The following is a 20,743-nucleotide window of genomic DNA, read 5'->3' on the forward strand; positions in this document are numbered from 1 at the left end:
GCACTAATTTCACAAACTACAAGAAAAAATCAGAAGATTCCAGTGAGGTATCCTCGGCAAAGGGTCGACATATGAAACGTCCCCTTAGAAAAATTATACATGACTGTGCTTAAACTGACACACAGTATTTTTAGCGCAACGCAATCTGACTTTCAAAAATCCCTACAAAAGAATGGCCCTGACTGACATTAACCTATACCTTTCACAAATCACTTACCTCGCAAAAAATCTTCGTTACTCGAACTACTGCAATACAGTGAGAGCCACTACTGCCAACTAAATAAAAGATCCAAACTACTGAAGGCACTAACTACTGATAGGCATACCGAGCGAGGTGGCGCAGTGGCTAGACACTGGACTCGCATTCGGGAGGACGACGGTTCAATCTCGCGTCCGGCCATCCTGATTTAGGTTTTCCGTGATTTCCCTAAATCGCTGCAGGCAAATGCCGGGATGGTTCCTTTGGAAGGGCACGGCCGACTTCCTTCCCCATCCTTCCCTAATCCGATGAGACCGATGACCTCGCTGTCTGGTCTCCTTCCCCAAACAACCCAACCCAACCCAACTGATAGGCATAATTAGCAAATGAAAGATTTTGATAGAGAACAAACAATGTATTTACCTTAATAGTGTTCAAAAGTCATAATATATATAGCAGTTCATGACATCCAGTCTCACAAATTTCAAAACTCCGCCATTTCTCTCCCCACATCGACCACTGCTGGCGGTTCACCTCCAACTGTGCAACGCTACGCACTGTTAATATCCAGCTGCCCAACACTACAATGGCAGACAACAATGGAAACTAGCCACAGACTGCATACAGCGCAGCCAGTGATTTTCATACAGAGCGGTACGTGGCGTTACCAATTTAAAAACCTAAACAGCCTACTTACACAGTGAATGAAAATAAACATAGTAAGCAAATTTAGTTATATGTTTAGCGCCAAAATTAGCAATGTACTTAATAACATAAGAAGCTGAATTCAGAGGTTTCTGCAGATCATCAACTTGTTTCTTCCAATTCAATCTCTCATCAATGCACTCACCAAAAAGATCTGGAATATTCTCACTTAGCTACAGACTTCTATTCTAGCTCTATATTTACTAATGCTGTTGCGCCATTTACTATAAGAACTGTATATGCTGTGTTTTATCGAAATTTAATGAGTGTCCATTTGCAGAGAACCACTTAATAATTTTCTGAAACACATTATTTACAATCTCCTCAGCTAATTCTTGTTTGTTAGTTGTGATTACTATACTTTTATCAACAGCAAAAAGAACTAACTTTGCATCTTTTGTGAATAAAGAATGTCAAGTCATTAACATATATTAAGAACAATAAAGGACCCAAGATTGAACCTTGTGGGACTTCATTTTTGATACCTACCCAGTGTGAGGCATCTGTTGATTTTTGAACATTATGTGAACTGTTTAATTCAACCTCCTGCACTCTTCCAGTTAAATATGAATTAAATCATTTGTACGCTGTCCCACTCATAACACATTACTTAAGCTTATCTGGAAGAATTCCATGATTAACACAATCAAACATCTTTGAGAGATCACAGAAAATCCCAATTGGTGATGTTCAGTTATTCAGAGCATGTAATATTTCATCAGTGAAGGCAAAAATAGCATTTTCTACTGCAAAGCTTTTCTGAAAAACAAATTGGCATTTTGTTAGTACTTTATTTCCGCAAATAAATAAAGCTACTTTTGAATATATTACTTCTTCCAGAATTTTGGGCAAAGTTGTTGTAGCGAGATTGGGCAGTAATTTTTGGTATCATAGCTATCCCCTTTTTTGAGCAATGTTTAAGCAATAGTGTTTTTCTCTCTGTCAGGAAAAATGTCCTGTTTCAGTGACCTATTACATATGTGGTTGAGAATCCTCAATATCTGTTGCGAACAAGCTTTTAGTACTTTGCTGGAGATGTCTTCAATTTAATGCAAGCTTTTACTTTTGAATTATTGTCTTCCTAACTTCATAAGGAAAGATGGTTAGGATTTCAATTTTGTCAAATTGCTTAGGTACTGACTCGTCCATATGAGGCTTTGCCTTTCCTAATGAACGTTTGGATCCGGTTTTCTCTGCATCACTTAAAAATGATTATTAGAATTATTTTCATCCTCTGACTTTTTCTTAATAAACTTTTCAGCAGTTTGATAAAGTCTTCCCATGCTCTTGGTTGCCGTATTTCCATTTCAATAATATTCCAAACTGTTTTAATTTTACTATCATAGTTGCTAATCTCAGACAATGTGCATACTTCTGGATTTTTTAATATCTTTCCTTAGTATAGCACAGTAGTCTTAATAATGTTTGACTACACTTTCTTGTCGTTAGATACATTTCGCTTTTTGAGTTACAGGATATGTTTATCCCTTTAGTAAGGCATGGTTCGTTACATGGTTTCTTAGAATTATATATCACTGTTTTCTTAGGAAACTGTTTTTCGAAAATACTCACAGACATGTCATGAAATAAATTATGACTTAAATTAGCGTTATGGTCCAGGTGTACAACATCCCAGTCTACCTGCTGCAAGCTTTCCTAAAATCTGAAATCGTTAAATTATTAATTGAACACACTATTCTGCAGGACTCTTTTGCATTACTGTCATGAACTTTGTTATATACTGCAACTAACTCTGCATTATGATCAGAGAGAGGATTGTGTACACAGTAAATGTATATTTGATTAAATTTATCTTGGTCTATGAAAATAGTACCACTGCTGCTTTCCCATATGACCCAAGTAGGAAACTCAATAACGGATGTCAGATTGAAAGAATCGAGTAATACTTCAAGATCATTCTTCCTACAAGACCCTTTCCGAAAATATACACTGAAATCTCCTAAAATAATAATTAGCTGACAGGTAGCATAACAAGGATTCCCAGTTTTTCAGAAATCGCTAAAAATTTGCCAGTGAGGACCTGCACAGTCACAGGTATATCATTATTTAGTTTAAGTTGACAGGCACGTGCTTCTATATGATATTCTACACAAAAAATTTAAGTTTGTAAATTTCTCACATTATGTTATCTTTTAACATATATGGCAACTCCTTCTTTTTTAATATTGTCTCTAGTTACATTTGCTGAAAGTGTATGTCCACTTACATTTACCGTCTCCATATCTATAACTATCTGATGTTCAGACAGTCATTGTACGTTTTTTGCGTTCTATGTTTCCTAAAATTGCACGCAAACAAGAACTTCATCTACTTTGTTTTTTAATCCCCTCATATTGTGAAGCAATATCCTAATATTATTTTTCAGTGTAATTTTATAAGAATCTTGTGATATGTTGACGTATTTATTACCTGCCCATAAGAGGTTCTCATCATACTTGGTTCTTTATAATGTTGTACCACTTGACTCTGATCTTAGTCTAAAAAGGCGATATTTCCATGAGTTTCAGTGCCCCCTTTTAAGGATTTTGCTATAAACCTACCCAGTTTAGCCTCCCCTTTCCTTTGAGATGTAGCCCATGGCTAGTGAAATCTTACCTATCAATAGCGTCAACAGGAACCAGACCCCTGTCTGATCCTGTAGCCACCTGAAACAGTAGATCCAAACTCCATATTCATCTTCCTTACAGAGCTGTTTAACTGGTACTGACCATACTGCATGAAAGCAGACACCAACCCAACTTTTGTATGGTTCATTGTGGAAGCTATTTTTTAGCATGTCACTCTCAATATTGTAGGCCTGATTCCTATCAATACTGTTTCCTGCTCCACCCACTATCACAACATGACCTTGCATTGTAACACCCTTGCACAATGGTCCTACATCCTCTAGCCCTTGGATAAGACATGCTCTAAGATATGCTTCAGAAAGTTTGTATCTTGCTACTTGTCATCTACTTTTCCCGAAAAATCTAACCCACACGTCTACCATGGCTACTTCCTTGCAGCAGAACGCCGGCCGGTGTGGCCAAGCGGTTCTAGCCGCTTCAGTCTGGAACCGCGCGACCACTATGGTCGCAGGTTCGAATCCTGCCTCGGGCATGGATGTGTGTGATGTCCTTAAGTTAGTTAGGTTTAAGTAGTACTACGTTCTAGGGGACTGATGACGTCAGATGTTAAGTCCCATAGTGCTCAGAGCCATTTCAACCATTTTTTTGCAGCAGAACTTTCCTCCTACTTTCTACTTTTTTGAACCAGTTGGTTTCCTAATGAATGTCTGTTGGGTATTCACTACACGTCTACTTGAGCCTTTTCCTTAACTGAAGTAGCAAGACAAATTAATTTCTTGTGGCCATGATGGAACTATCAGATACTGTTCTCTTTCTGTACCCTCTGTTCCCTGTTGTCACTTGCCATTTGTTTTCAGCCTCCACGCCCTTAACCTCATCAGTTCCTCCCCCGCACTATTCAATTCAGCTCTAATCTTCCTTTCCTGTTCAGGTGATTTCCTGTCCCTTGTAAATACTTTGCAATGCCACTACACCCACGCCCCCCCCCTCCCCAATGAAACAACAACTGTATAGAACCCCAGAACCCACTTGCCTCTGGCAGTTCAAACACTTCTCACTCATGGTTGTTTACAAATTTATTTATGGAATTTATCTAAAAACTAAATCACAATGTGAATATTTTGCATTTTAAAAACAAATAAAGAATAGAACTTTAAACCTGTTTTCAATAAAATATAAATACTCATACATCTCACGTTTGTGTAAATCTACTGTAATACACGAAACCGGCACTTATGAAATGTTTTGCTTTCTCGATAAACCGGTTTCTAAAAGTAAAATCTTCAATAGATAAGTTCGAATGGGCGCTAATTAATTTATTTGTGAAGTGATATCAACATAAATAACAGCTATTACAGAATTAACCACCTACCATTACCGGCTCAATATTCCAGCGTCTGCCGTCTGGGTCAGGACTGCCACTGCTCACCTCTGTCTCCTTCATTAAATTTCCTTTATCGTGTGTGGTCACGAAACATTTCAAAAATATTCCAGTATCTAACATCTCAAGTACCTGAAAAACCTGTAGCTGTGAATTCTAGTAGGTGACTCCTCCTGCAGTAGTTGACTTTTTCCTCCTCCACCCCCTCCTCCCTCCCTCCCAGCAGCTAGCATCTCTCCCGAGTAGTTGACATCTATTGCAATGTGGAATCAAGTACTGATGCTCTTTTTTGCGTCACGTTCATTAATATATAAATACTCACACAGCATCATTAGTAAAACACACACAAACACACTTATACACTCATGGGTGTCAGACACTGTCCAGCCAGCTGCTAAGACAGAGACAATGCATCTCATATTACAAAGTTAAAGGGTAGGAAAAATTTACAAAACTTTTATTATTCACAATATGTTTTTTGCATACGATGTATTTAGATTCCGTGTGGTTACACATACGGTTTTTACATACAATAATTTTTACACAAACACTATCTCCTTAATTTTGAAGGACCATAAAATTCCATCAAAAAGTCTGCATCAAAATAACGAGAAAATAAGCAAGTAGTGTGTAAATTCACATCAATTTCAAAGGTGGTACAGGCCTCAAACCACAGTTACAATTTACATTTTCTAGTGTTTACATTACTCAAAGATATCTACACCATTTTTCATGTGACAATATCAGTGGTCCAGTGTATTTATCTTTTGTGGAAGTATCAGATGTTTGTCATCCTGAGCAGGCAAACGCAGTTTGTGTTGTCCAGTAGTAGAAATAACTTGTTACTTTGACTGAATTACAAACTCCACAGTAGTATTTACTTCCAAAATCAGCAGACACTGATTGTAAACGGCAGTCTTTAGCCTATTAACAGAAGAGTGTTATATACCTTTTGCTTCGTGCGTTGTTCTCCCGGACTCGGTCTTGAGAGCATATATTTTTCCTAGTAGGCATAAATTCTGTAATAGGTACACGATCATGTTCGTCTTTCATCAAACCAACTTCTTTTTTCCTTATCTATGGAATAATGTATACGTTATTTGCAGGGAATCCATAAATATTGAATCTTGTATGCATATAATTCTTGATATCCTTGTGGGTATTTGGAGTTTCAGTCATATATTAAGCTAATGATGTCCGTTTAGCACAGGTTAACAATATTTGCCAGAAAATCTTTTAACGTGTATCTATAACAAAATTGAAAAGGAACGTTTTCGATATATTCAAAATGGCCATTCCTTCTACAATGTGTTTATGAAAAACTACATTAAGCCTGCTCGTTTCAATGGCCACTAAATTTTAGTCAAAGATTACGTCCCTTTAAAAGTTTGGTTTGTCAATTAATGCAGATGCCTTAAATTGCCCATCCCAGGATATTACCAGTCTTCAGGCGTGCAGTTTTCGCCTATTTTGCACAGACTTCACAAACTTACTGTTATTCATCAGTTTCAAAAAGCTGTTCTGAAACTCTTTAGTTTCACTCGTGCATTTCGGTCATCCTCAGTGTATGGTTTCATCCAGGGAGCGAGCCTAATTGAAAAAATTCTATGAATCTCTTTCTTTAAAATCAGTTTTTGTTTTATACATTGTTTCAGATTCCTGGAATGAATGGTAGCGAAATATTCTAAATGTGCGCTATGTTGGAATCGTTGGTACGTTTCTCACCAAAAAGTTTCCACACTCTCTGAAGGACGCCATTAAAAATTGGGAACCGACAGACACATCAACAATGTCCATCTGTACAGGCTATTCACATCAAGATAAATGATGTAAGATTCGTCAAATTTGTCATCATGATTAACCATGAATCTGTTCTTGACAATGGTCTGTCTGGAAAAACAGTGAACAATACCACCTCTAATGTTCCACTCAAAAAACTGGAGTTCCTCGATGTCAGTAATAAGCGACAGTTCTGCTTTTATAATTTGCAACAGTGGACGCTTGCCAAGTCAGGTGAGGTAATGTAATGCGTAAGATCAACATCATATGTGATAAAGCAGAGCATGCGGAGGTTTTCGAACATGTATGCAAGGAGCAGCACATCAATTGTCAAACATCAATCAGAATAATCTCCTAGTGTTTTCAACTTCAATACATTGCGTACATTCCATGGTCTTTGGTTCTTGGTCTTTGTTTTTATTTCACCTGTTAATGAACTTTTAAACTTTTCAGTTGACAGTAAACAAACTTCTAATAAAAGCAGTACATTGCTCACATACTCATACTGAAATATTACCTTCTAATAAACTACATTAAACTCTTGAAAATACATCATCATTATCTTGAGTCTGTATGCTTTTAAGTATGATGCACACTTTTCGAGTAAAGACGTCCAGAAATTTAGCGAATCGATAAACCGAAATTTATATTACAGCCCCACTCTTGGCGCTATAAGCAATACTTTTTGCAAACATTTTCCAAATTATATGGCAGAAAAGGAAATTTAATTTACTTCTGCTTTGTTATTTGACGTCTTTTTCTCACAAATGTTTGAGATCAAGAAATGCCCATTGGAATTGACCCAATTGTGAAAAGCAATGGAATCTGTCTAGGGAGGCCTGTAATTCACATTGCAACTGGGTTGTACTGCACCTCGATATGGAGAAATGTTTAGTATCACCTTCTTCAAACATTTCCTGGCAAATATTGAAGACATCTGCTGAGAAAAACGCTAATTTTTTGAGACTTATTTCCATTTTTCTTTTAATTTCGAACTAAAAAGTCATTCATACACTCAGCGATTGCGTGTGCTGTTCAGTAACCGATTCCATGGAATCACTGCTTCCGTACAACTGAAACACAGATTATTCCCTCTCATAGCCCCAGCATATGTAATAGGCAATGCTGAATGATTTATGCAGATCTACATGTTTGAAACACAAACTATCGTCACTGCTATGGCCGACTGAAACTAGCAACTGGTTGTAAGACGTATTCTGTATCTGCACAAAACATAAATGGCATAATTTCGTTGCTGGAATCTGTCACTTTTAATAACTTGTTGTTGTCGCTCGGCAGTACTCTGCTGACGTATTTAAACTCCGTACAGTCAATCAAAGATTCAGCTAATTTCTCCCGGAAATAAAAATAGCGCAGGCAGGTTCACACACAGAATGGACGGATGATCACAGTAATGTTACCACGTACGAAAGTCACAACTTCTTTATGTAACAGAAATGATATATTTCTCTGTATTATCAACCTTCAAAATCGGTAGATTCTCATGTTTCTAGCAACGATGTTTTGTGATACATACAGGTACAACTCGGAATTCTTTGTCACCTATCTTGTTTTTCACAGTCATTCACTTATAAACTGAGTATTGGATGTTGTACACATTCACAGAAATGTCTTGATTTTGGTTTTACAATCGGGGAACATGTTTTACCTCTGCAGGGAAAGGTATGTTTTCATATTGCCGATATTTAGGCTCAAAATGTGCATTATGATTTACAGGATAATCCTGGTAAAATCCTGATGTTAACATTCAGTTGAACCATCTTCTTTAGTGCCCAGATGGAATCTCTCTTTCGCAAGGTTTCAAGTTTCTTTAACAGCTTTTCAATTACTTTCTTTGAGTACTAGCCATCACTAATGTCAGATGCCACTGAACTCGCATTCTTTGCACTGAGATACATTTGTCTTTACTCACCAGATCTGGGCAAGAGAAATAAACAGATTAGCGAAGAACTGATTTTAAAAGACTAGTTAACTAAACGAACTCTGTCCATAAAAACATGAAAACATGCATTCAAGAAATGTGTAGGCCTTTTTAAACCCAAGCCTATTGTCTTTCACACCGGTACATGTTCGGCTTCTAAACATAGATTCGACGGCAACCCATTCAACTTCATCTAGTTTAATGCATTTTGCTGCCGGTTCACCCATTACAATAATATTACTAGGTTAGTCGACCAAGTTTACTTTACCAAGGTCTTCTTCTACCGCTGCAGATTCTCCACTGCTTTATCAGGAGGAGTGTACGAGAACGCAGATATTCCATTGCTCTTTCCCGCTAGGTGTAGGTAACGTGAGGAGACACATGCTGGCGAAGTCATGTTTCTCGGAATTGAGGAAGAGAAAGATGATGCAAGAAGGTTACTTACCTGCCGGAACATGCCTAGAAACTCGAAGGAACTTGATGAGAAGACACTTCATACATTTTGCGTTAAAATTAATGTTATGAAAAAATAATAACTGGGAAATGCGTAAAAACATAGAAATTTCTTTGTGTTAACCACGTGCGTGAAGCCCCGAGCTATTACACAAAGAATGCCAGCGGACGAAGCTATCTAAGAGACCACAACTTAAAAATCCTGGGTTACACAACCAAACAAGCTTCAATTAACGCGAAAGCTCTCGACAGATGAGCGCTAATGAACTGCTATCAGCCATGTTTTGTTTATATTCTCTTGTGTTCTGCTAGTTGCCAGTGTTTAATGAAGCATTAAACGATTTTCTCATCCCTAGCAGTACAGAAAGCTTTAACATTTCTGCTATTAACATGATTTGTGAGAACTATGTAGAAAAAGTAACGTAGCTCTATAGAAGGATATAGATATTAAACGTGCTGTTGGGATGCAAGAGATTCGCAGCACAAATTCGAAAGTAAGAGAACCGGAAAATTTCCGAACAAATCAAAGTTGCAACCGCAGAAGTGACAAAAACGATATGTTCATTCGGGGCTTACATCTAGCGGGCACAGAGTGAATAATCACAAGTTTTGTGTTTCGTTTTAGCAAATCCGAAAGCACATTAATTTTTACTTGAAAGTAGTCAAGTGCGAATATGTATCTGTTATGGGGATTAAAAATAGACGAAAGACATGATGATTCTCACTGCTTACGTTCATGGTATTCGTAATTATTCAGCTGATGTATCACAGGTGTGTTAGTGGCTTTTTACGATAAATAAAAATGTTTTACCTGGGGTCATAATGTCTGTCCTGCAATAAAATACACTCCTGGAAATTGAAATAAGAACACCGTGAATTCATTGTCCCAGGAAGGGGAAACTTTATTGACACATTCCTGGGGTCAGATACATCACATGATCACACTGACAGAACCACAGGCACATAGACACAGGCAACAGAGCATGCACAATGTCGGCACTAGTACAGTGTATATCCACCTTTCGCAGCAATGCAGGCTGCTATTCTCCCATGGAGACGATCGTAGAGATGCTGGATGTAGTCCTGTGGAACGGCTTGCCATGCCATTTCCACCTGGCGCCTCAGTTGGACCAGCGTTCGTGCTGGACGTGCAGACCGCGTGAGACGACGCTTCATCCAGTCCCAAACATGCTCAATGGGGGACAGATCCGGAGATCTTGCTGGCCAGGGTAGTTGACTTACACCTTCTAGAGCACGTTGGGTGGCACGGGATACATGCGGACGTGCATTGTCCTGTTGGAACAGCAAGTTCCCTTGCCGGTCTAGGAATGGTAGAACGATGGGTTCGATGACGGTTTGGATGTACCGTGCACTATTCAGTGTCCCCTCGACGATCACCAGTGGTGTACGGCCAGTGTAGGAGATCGCACCCCACACCATGATGCCGGGTGTTGGCCCTGTGTGCGTCGGTCGTATGCAGTCCTGATTGTGGCGCTCACCTGCACGGCGCCAAACACGCATACGACCATCATTGGCACCAAGGCAGAAGCGACTCTCATCGCTGAAGACGACACGTCTCCATTCGTCCCTCCATTCACGCCTGTCGCGACACCACTGGAGGCGGGCTGCACGATGTTGGGGCGTGAGCGGAAGACGGCCTAACGGTGTGCGGGACCGTAGCCCAGCTTCATGGAGACGGTTGCGAATGGTCCTCGCCGATACCCCAGGAGCAACAGTGTCCCTAATTTGCTGGGAAGTGGCGGTGCGGTCCCCTACGGCACTGCGTAGGATCCTACGGTCTTGGCGTGCATCCGTGCGTCGCTGCGGTCCGGTCCCAGGTCGACGGGCACTTGCACCTTCCGCCGACCACTGGCGACAACATCGATGTACTGTGGAGACCTCACGCCCCACGTGTTGAGCAATTCGGCGGTACGTCCACCCGGCCTCCCGCATGCCCACTATACGCCCTCGCTCAAAGTCCGTCAACTGCACATACGATTCACGTCCACGCTGTCGCGGCATGCTACCAGTGTTAAAGACTGCGATGGAGCTCCGTATGCCACGGCAAACTGGCTGACACTGACGGCGGCGGTGCACAAATGCTGCGCAGCTAGCGCCATTCGACGGCCAACACCGTGGTTCCTGGTGTGTCCGCTGTGCCGTGCGTGTGATCATTGCTTGTACAGCCCTCTCGCAGTGTCCGGAGCAAGTATGGTGGGTCTGACACACCGGTGTCAATGTGTTCTTTTTTCCTTTTCCAGGAGTGTATGTAACAGATTTTATCAAATAGCCTGAGTCGTGCGTGGCTCGTGTTCGTACCATCTCTTATTTAACACCCTGATTTTACTGTACTGCCGCCTCTTTATGTTAATTTTCAATTACTAGTGTCACTGAGTTGCAGCCTTGTCTGCCCGTGAGCGGCATCAGCAGCGCTTATCGATATAGGCCCTGCCGTATTATCTTTGCTGGACTGCTATTACTTCCCGGTCGTTGTGTCTCGTGGAGGGGGTTGGAACGCCCCAGTAGTGAAGTTCGAACCTGGCAGTCGGACAGTTGGGACGCGGCAGAAGGCCGGTCGGGTTGGAGCGGCAGTGAGGTTCGGATAGCCTTGACTCGCCCGACCGTTGCCGGCACACATGGATTGAGTGGGGACGGTCTTGGTTGATCGTCGGTTGGTCGTCTTACCGGACGACGTGTATTTGGTCGGCGATCGCTTATGGATTGGCTGTGTGTTCAACGCGTGGTTCGTCCTTGTGATTGCACAATCGCTGCTTTTAGCACTGGTCGCGTTCTTCGTCCGAGTGACTGTGAAAATGTGTGTAGCCTGTGATGTTGACTGGCCAGTAATTTTAGTGCTGTCTCCGTGCTGATACGTATCAGTTGCTCGGTTGGGGCAGTCGCGTAGTAGCACCATTGGGGTATGCAGCGCCGGGTATGACACTCCATTCTGCTACTGCTGTACCATAACCTTAAAGTTGGAGACAGGTTGTGAAATAAAACTATCTTATTAAAGCAGTTGTAGTATAAAGCAACAGAGCAGTGCTACCCTCTGAGAGGAATTTTCTTATGTTGACCGCGTTGTACCTAACGGAAGTGGCTTATCGGAAGTGAAAGTCAGAATTACTTAAATATTCAGACAGTAACAAATAATATTTTACCTAGCTACACTGTTTAAAGAATAAAGGAAACGGTCGCCAGCCTAATTAGGCAAGAGAACGATTAACACCCGCATCTCGTGGTCGTGCGGTAGCGCTCTCGCTTCCCACGCCCGGGTTCCCGGGTTCGATTCTCGGCGGGGTCAGGAATTTTCTCTGCCTCGGGCGTGGATGTGTGTGATGGTTAGTTGGGTTTAAGTAGTTCTAAGTTCTAGGGGACTGATGACCTCAGATATTAAGTCCCACAGTGCTCAGAGCCATTTTTGAACGATTAACATTCTTGTTTAGGAAAACAATTATTAGTAACTTTAACGGACAAACACAACCTATATTTTACCGCACACGAGTACAATAAACTCTGACTCCTGCATATGTTCACGGTTAAGTTTGGAAGCTGACAGAGCAGGACAGACTATTTGCATAAATATAACAGATAACGGAACACACATTACTTTCAAGGCTTATTCAAACCGAATAAGTTTTATAACATTACTATTAACACTCACTGTAGAATCATTAAATACTTTACTATTTAAAATGGAAGTTAATTGGAATCCACTAACAGGTTGCTTCTCACTATCTTTTGAATAATGAAATTATTGTTTTCATAACTAGTGGTCTTCCCGTTACTTGTTACCTAGCATTAGCACAATAGACAAACTGTGGATCCTGTTATACTATTAATATGCACTTCCAATACACAAGAGATACAAACACTTAGCAAACATGAATATATAACTATCCACGATTGCAGTTTTCCACTTTTACTACAGCGAAACACAATGTTGACAAATTTACAAGAAACTGACTCACCTCTTAAAATTTACTACAGGCAGCACTATGATCATTAACTAAGCAACACTCTATAAGCCTCACATTTAAGAGCTTTTAATCTTTAAAAGAAACTGCAAATTGTCTTTATTACCACAGTCTTCTACTTTCAAGTAAATGATTAAATTGGTGACTTTGAAACTGCACAAAACTTTAAATCAGGCTGTTTCCATCCCTGGGAGGCTTTCACAAGACTACATTTACTACCTCCCACAATTTCACTAAATCCACAGAAAGAAACGACAGGAATTTTGCAGAGTGTGAAAGAAGTGGTGGCTGGAATACGAGTATAAGCGTCTCTGCGAGATGAGTCAGTGGAATGTGTGGTGTCGTGTGCCCTCGACTGTGGGGAAAATGTGCAGACGATTGTAATGATGACAGTACGTGCTGATACTGAAACAGGTTTCGAGTCATGCAGCTTATCATCCTTGTCGGACAGGGAGCCACAAATCCCATCTGCAGTGAAATGTAGTAAATGACATTCATTGTTCAAGCAGCGGGTACTAAGCAGAATTACGTACATGGAAGAGCATCTGCAGCATAGTAAAAAAAATTATGAACATATTTCAAATAAGTCTGCATCAGCACGACCGTGTATAGCACAAGAAAAGCTACGGATATTTAAGGGAGGACAAGACGCTCCTGTTATAAAAACTGATGTTTGTGCCTATCAAGGATGTTCGATACAGTTTACAGGATGTCATGATAGTGACCTGCTAACTTATGCACATCAAACTGAGTGCGACATAGGTAACAATGATTTCAAGTGAAGTAGTAGAGGCCCATATAGCTTCAAACACTGCTACAGAATTGGAAGACGTAAGATAACGAAAAATGAAACAAAGCGTCAACCTAACTATGCACAACAAACTGTGGAAACGGCCTGAAAATATTTGAAGATGAGATAAACAAATTTGTTCCATCTTTCAGTAAGGAATTGGTTTTGACCTCCGACCAATCGTTGTTTGAAGAGGAAATGCATATGAAAGGGACCCTAGTAATTAGAGGTACCAAGAGAGTTAAATCAAGGTCGACTAATATCAATGCCTAACGCATTCATATACAATTACACTGACTGGTAATGTAGTAGGTTAATTGGCTGGAAAGTTATTTATTGTACTGTGAGAAGTTGGAGGTGCTCTGTCCCCTACGATTGTGTACGTGGTCTTGCAGGGGCAGTACGGAATATTTACGCCACAGCAAGCAAGAATGGGAAAATGAGCATAAGAGAACTACAGCTATGGTATGAGCACTGCATTTGGCCAATAGCTGGTCAAAATAACTTGCAACTGCTTCATTCCTGGTCTGTGTATAAAAACAATATTTAGAACAAATTATCCCTCTTGAAAAGTGTGTGACATTGAAATTCATACCATCGGGAACCACTGGAAAAATTCAGCCTCTGGATGTTTGTTTTTTCCGCGCCTATAAAATATACTGTGGCGCCATCTGCAGCTACGTCTTAAATGTAGCCAAATTCACGACATGCATGCCATCGTATTGCATCAGTTCTCATCACTCCCTTACCATTATCATTTTACACTGATCAGCCGGAGCATTACGGCCACCGATGTACCATCGATATAAACCTCTCCAGGCGATACCAGCGTCAGCCGGCGAGGATTGACTGCTAGTCAGACACTCGCACCGTGCATGTAGTATTAATGGGCGTGTTGTCCGTGTGTAGAATGGGTAAGGTACGCTACCTGTCTGAGTTTGACCGAGGGTAGATCGTAATGGCCTGGAGGCTTGGCACGAGCATTTCGGGAACTGCACGACTTGGATGTTCGGGGAATGCCACGGCGAGTGTCTTCAACACATGGCGAAACCAAGGTGGAACCACGTCCAGGTGTTGGGTGGCCACTCCTCATTACAGATGTCGGACGTCGTAGGCTGGGCGGAGTGGTAAAACAGGACAGGAGCGCACTGTGGCGGAACTAACACCAGACTTCATGCTGAGCAGAGTACAGATGTGTCTGAACACACAGAGCACCGAACACCCATAAAATTGAGCCTCCGCGTCCGACGACGCATGCATTTGCCTATGTTAACACCACGACATCGGCTGCTACGACTGAAGTGAGCACGTGGTCATCAGCGGCTGGACGTTGCCATAGGGGTAGGGCGTTTCATGGTCTGCTGAATCCTGATACTTTCTTCACCGTGTTGATGGGATAGCGAGAATCCATCGTCTTACAGGGGGACAGCTCCTTGGCACCTGTACTGCGGGACGGAGACAAACTGGCAGCGGCTCCATTATTCTCTAAGGAAGATTCGCTTGGACATTCATGGCTCCAGTGGAGCTCTTGCAAGGCACCATGACGACCAAGGAGTGTCCTACAGTCCGCAGCTCGTGGTCTCGCGGTAGCGTTCTCGCTTCCCGAGCACGGGATCCCGGGTTCGATTCCCGGCGGGGTCAGGGATTTTCTCTGCCTCGTGATGACTGGGTGTTGTGTGTCGTCCTTAGGTTAGTTAGGTTTAAGTAGTTCTAAGTTCTAGGGGACTGATGACCATAGCTGTTAAGTCCCATAGTGCTCAGAGCCATTTTTTTTTTTTTTTTGGAGTGTCCTACACTGGTTCCAGACCACGTACACCCCTACGTGACGATCAAGTTTCCCGACGGCTGTAGCATTTGTCAAAAGATAATCCGTGAAGTCACTTGGCCAGGAGCGGTTTACGAGCGCACTATTGAGTTCCAATTGACGTGTTGACCCCCTGACTCGCTAGATCGGAAACCGATCGAACACATCTGGGCTGTGATTCAACGTGGCGTCACAGCCCATCGCCCCCCTCCCCGGAATTTACGGGAATTCGGTGCCTTGTGTGTACAGATGTGGGGCCAACTCCCCCCGGCGACCTATCAACGCCTCATTGCTTCCATTCCACGACACGTAGCCGCTGTTGTCCGCGTCAAAAGTGGACATGCTGGCTATAAGGTGCCTGGTCATAATGTTGTGGCCAATCAGTGTGTGTACATTCTTTAAGAGTGGATGCTGGGCTGAACATGCTGCAGGATTTGTACGTGGCAAGGGGCTCGCTTTCGATCTTGATGCTGATGACTTTGTGATCACTGGGGCGAGACATTTTTTATTTGGTATTTGTGGTGCAAGTTAATGTGTAACCTCCCCCTTACTAATCGGCCTATCCTTCTTGCGATGTAAAATACAACCGTGGATCGTATGTATGCCTAATGGATTTTCGCTAATTGGATAAGGCTATCTTTCCCGAAGAAATAATACCGATAAGTAGGAGGAAAGTGTACAACAGACCCTTCTGATGGAAAAGTCTACTGAACATAAAAAGTAATTAAACCGAACAGGGTTATAATTTCGAAAAATGAAAGTTATTTTGTGTATTCACACACGAACATCAGTGGATAGAAAAGGGGTACTACTGATCATCAATCCAAAAGTTACACTAACGAAAGGAAAGGAAACAAACGGTCGCCAGCCCACTAGGGTAGCCTAATTTACATCCAAAATCCTGTACAAGATGATGGGAGAGAAAAACATGTATTATTAAACACTGACGTGGCAACTGAAGGTTGTCACGTTGATTGACACTAATTTTAAGTGAGTATGTAATGATAAACAAAACTGAGAAATCGCTCTCACGTTACGTTTGTCATAAAATTTTGAAAAAAAAAACAATCGAGCAATAATTTGAAAATATGCAATTAAACTGTATGTCAGTATTGAAATTCATTACGTGAGCAATGACTTTCAATGACTTCAACGTAATGTCATCAAAGAAATTTAGAAAAAAAGCAAGCACTTTTACTTTACAGTTACTTATTTTGCAAATTGGATTTCAAATTATTGTCTGAACAACTGAGCCTTTTTTACTGACTTGAACAGAAACTAACAGAATATGTACCAAACCAAACAGCCATGTGCTCCAAGCTATATGTAAAATAAATAAAACATCCAAAACCTTAATTTGTGCATTTCTTTACATTTGGATTTTTTCCAGTGATTGATTCCCAAACTTAAAAAATGAAATTGCTTTACTTTAGTCGTATACTGAAGCCTCTGTTGTACAACAGTTAATTGACAGTCGACTGACGCTAAAATTCTTAAAAGTGAAATTATTCATTAATAAACTGGCTGTAACTATTCATTTTGTTTCTTATGACGCTCGGTTAGAATATAAGGAAAAAAGGGAACAATGACCCTGCTTGGTAACAAAGTTGGGGGCAATGAGGACACAATCGCGCTGAGTTTAATTGATTATTATTTAAATAAATCTTATCAATCAAATGACATTCAGTTGAGCTGCTGGGTTAGCCATTAATACTTTCTACCAATGAACAGTCTTACTTCAGTGCTGTGCATACGACGATACTCGGAGCCGACGACGAATCTGTGTTGCTGGAACCGCTGCTGTTGTTGAAGACGGTAGCATCTTGTGGGCCACGGTTAATTGCAGGAACGGGCAGTCGTAATTAATACAGCCTCTTCCGCCCGTCCACTGTCCTTCCTCCTGCTACTAATGATCTGGCCGGCGCGCGTACATGGTGCCGCCGAAATGGTACTCTCTACTGCAAGAGCGTTAACGCCACGCTTCCGCACACTACAAGCGCTGGAACCAGTCTCTCGCTCTTTCCGCGCGCTCCGCGGAACACCTCCTACCTAAAGATTTTACAACGCACAAGCACTGCTGTTATCGTTACTAGTCGATGCAAATAACAGTTCCTTTGGCTTTTTTCCCAGAGCTCATAAGTTTCACAGTAAGACACAGATAAATACAATGAAACGTCAACAGACTTCTACCTAAGTTTACATGTACAGTGAAGCAACGTCCTTACTTATTAAAAGAAAGCATTTACATTACAAATATTTACATACAATTCAGCAAAAAAAATTATATATCGGTAGCAGGTGCCATGCATCCTGCATTTTTGGTGTTACAAATTGTTTGTTTTGAACATTTCTTGAATGTCAATGAGTCCATTTCGGTAAGTGTAATACATGCATCCCACAGAAGTTTGATCTCTGCACCTCCCAGACACTCATTTTGGTCGCTCTTCTGGTGCACATTGTAAATCACAAGCAGCTAATACTTTTCCTGTCATATTTGTTAACACGAGACTTTCAGCTGAACCTTGAAAAAAGACTGAATTTTCTGCCTCGCACTCAGGGGTTCCCTGTGAGATACAACAGCTACTGGTACGAGAAACCACCAACAGCGTAAATGAGCCCAGTTACTAACAACCAAAGAGTGAACGCCAGTGTCCTCGTTTCAAATTTCCTTCTCAGTTGTAGTCGGAAGCATCAACCAATATACATACGAAAAATGGTTCAAATGGCTCTGAGCACTATGGGGCTTAACATCTGAGGTCATCAGTCCCCTAGAACTTAAAACTACTTAAACCTAACTAACCTAAAAACATTACACACATCCATGCACGAGGCAGGATTCGAAGCTGCGACCGTACCGGTAGCACTGTTCCAGACTGAAGCGCCTAGAACCGCTCGGCCACAGTGGCCGGCCACACATATGACATTTTGGAATAATACTAATGGACGCTAGAGCTGCAGTGCAGTATTACTAGCACTTTATTTAGGCATTTCACGATTGTGTACATGTTCATACACCAAAATTCTTCTTTTCCTACTCCGTTTTGTTAACATCATAATAAAAATGCGCAAAATAATTCATGAAAGGTTCGCATCAATGCTCTCACTATACTATAGTGTTAGCATTTATTTGCGTAACGAAAACAATGGCACAGTGTTCGTAAGCTGCGCTCGTGTTTTCTTCCGTTCTCTCTTGGGCAGACTGCTGCACAACCATCTGATAGTGAACAATGGCGCACTGTCTCCGAATGCTCTTGTAAAACACGACGAATTATTCGATGGGTTAGCTTCACGAAGCGTGGACTATTGGTTGAAGCTTGTGATGGCTCAGCTGTAGTTGCATTTTAGAACACTCCATTAGTTGAAACAGATGCCCACAACATGTGTGGAAACAGTTCGTGTAATTATTGTGTGGGACTTTGCAGCACACATTGGATCTTGGGCAAGGTATGGTACTCGATTCTGCAGAAGAATTGAAAAAATAGCCCAAATTGTAGAACTAGTATTCTATATGTCAGCATAGGATTACACAGCAGCCAACCGGTTGCAAATAACTGTTTGGTACATTGACCTACGTCTCTATACTTAGTAAGGGTGTCTTCATCCGAATGAAATTTCGAGAAAACGTAAAATTACATTGCGAGAAAGCAATGGTCAGAATTTAGAGCAGTTATGCTCATCAAGAATAAAACGCATTCCAGCCTTCGCCACTTGTGTCAAGCTAGGAACAACGTCAGTCTGTTGTATGCCGTTTCTGAGAAACAGCCTTGTTTAAAACTGTATTCTGTACGCAGACTGCAGCAGGCGAGCAAGCTATCGTGGCCAGAAGGGCGCTGTCTTATCACAGAGGCTGAGATCAACTGTTGACTAGCCTAGTGGTGTCTAGGAGGTGTGGCACCTTGCATTATTATTTGTGCCTTCAAGAGTAAAAGAAAAGTTATTTACCGCAGAATTTTGACCCACAGAAGCAAGGTCTGCTTATCTGTTCCCTGTTGCAGAGATTGAGTTCCCTCCATTACGCAGGTATCCCGGAGATTGGATCGTGTTTCTGGCGAATGTAAGGAAGCCGCAATATGGTGCTGTATGAACAACAAGATAATAATTGTTGCCCAGTACTTAGTAATCGCATTTTTGCTTGCTGACTTAGTAAGGTGGGGTGTTATGAATGCCAGAAGACTAGATGCAATAGGTTTGTCATGCGATACTGCAGGGCCTGTGTTATTCCGGAGAACAATGCAATGTTCCTGCGGTCAGACATGCTTGTCCGAAGGAACCGTTCTTCTTAAGAACACAGGCACCGCGATATTTTATATATCCGCCGATACCAGTCACCCCCGACTTTCAGTTAAAATGTCCTCTCTTCTACGGGAATTACATAATGTACGTGCTAGTACAGTCTGTGACGCTTGAATGACAAAGAATGAAAGTCAGGCTGTGGCCGTGAGTCGTGCATGGAAAGGCAAAGCGAATAAGGTGACCGGTCGGGTAAAGCCGGAAATCCGGGTTCGAGTCCTGGCCTGTAACAAATTTTCACTGTCATCATTCCCATATACATCTGACTCTTATTCGTATTCACAGCTGCCAATACGTTTGATTTATTGACGTTTGTCATAGTTGCTGCACCCATCATAGATGTCGTCATCCTCGTTGGCTGTCATGCTGAAAAGTGACATACACAGTAGTATGGATGGTAATGGCGGTAACCCTGTAAATTGATCAGCATTGTTCCACTCTGTAGTATTAAGTCAGTTGACTGTCATTTGACCTTACCCAACAGAGAGAGAGAGAGATTATCTGTGTGTCCACGTAATTCAGAGGCAAATATCTTAAGGCGTTTTTTGTAAATAGAATGACTCCATCATGTCATTTTAATATTATGCTAGTTAAATACAGAGGTAACTTTTTGTACCGAATTGAACGCAAAGTGGTGGTGGTGGTGGTTAGTGTTTAACGTCCCGTCGACATCGAGGTCATTAGAGACGGAGCGCAAGCTCGGGTTAGGGAAGGATTGGGAAGGAAATCGGCCGTGCCCTTTCAAAGGAACCATCCCGGCATTTGCCTGAAACGATTTAGGGAAATCACGGAAAACCTAAATCAGGATGGCCGGAGACGGGATTGAACCGTCGTCCTC

The sequence above is a fragment of the Schistocerca nitens genome, chromosome 7 (genome assembly GCF_023898315.1).
Source record: "Schistocerca nitens isolate TAMUIC-IGC-003100 chromosome 7, iqSchNite1.1, whole genome shotgun sequence".
NCBI classification, from domain to species: Eukaryota; Metazoa; Arthropoda; class Insecta; order Orthoptera; family Acrididae; genus Schistocerca; species Schistocerca nitens.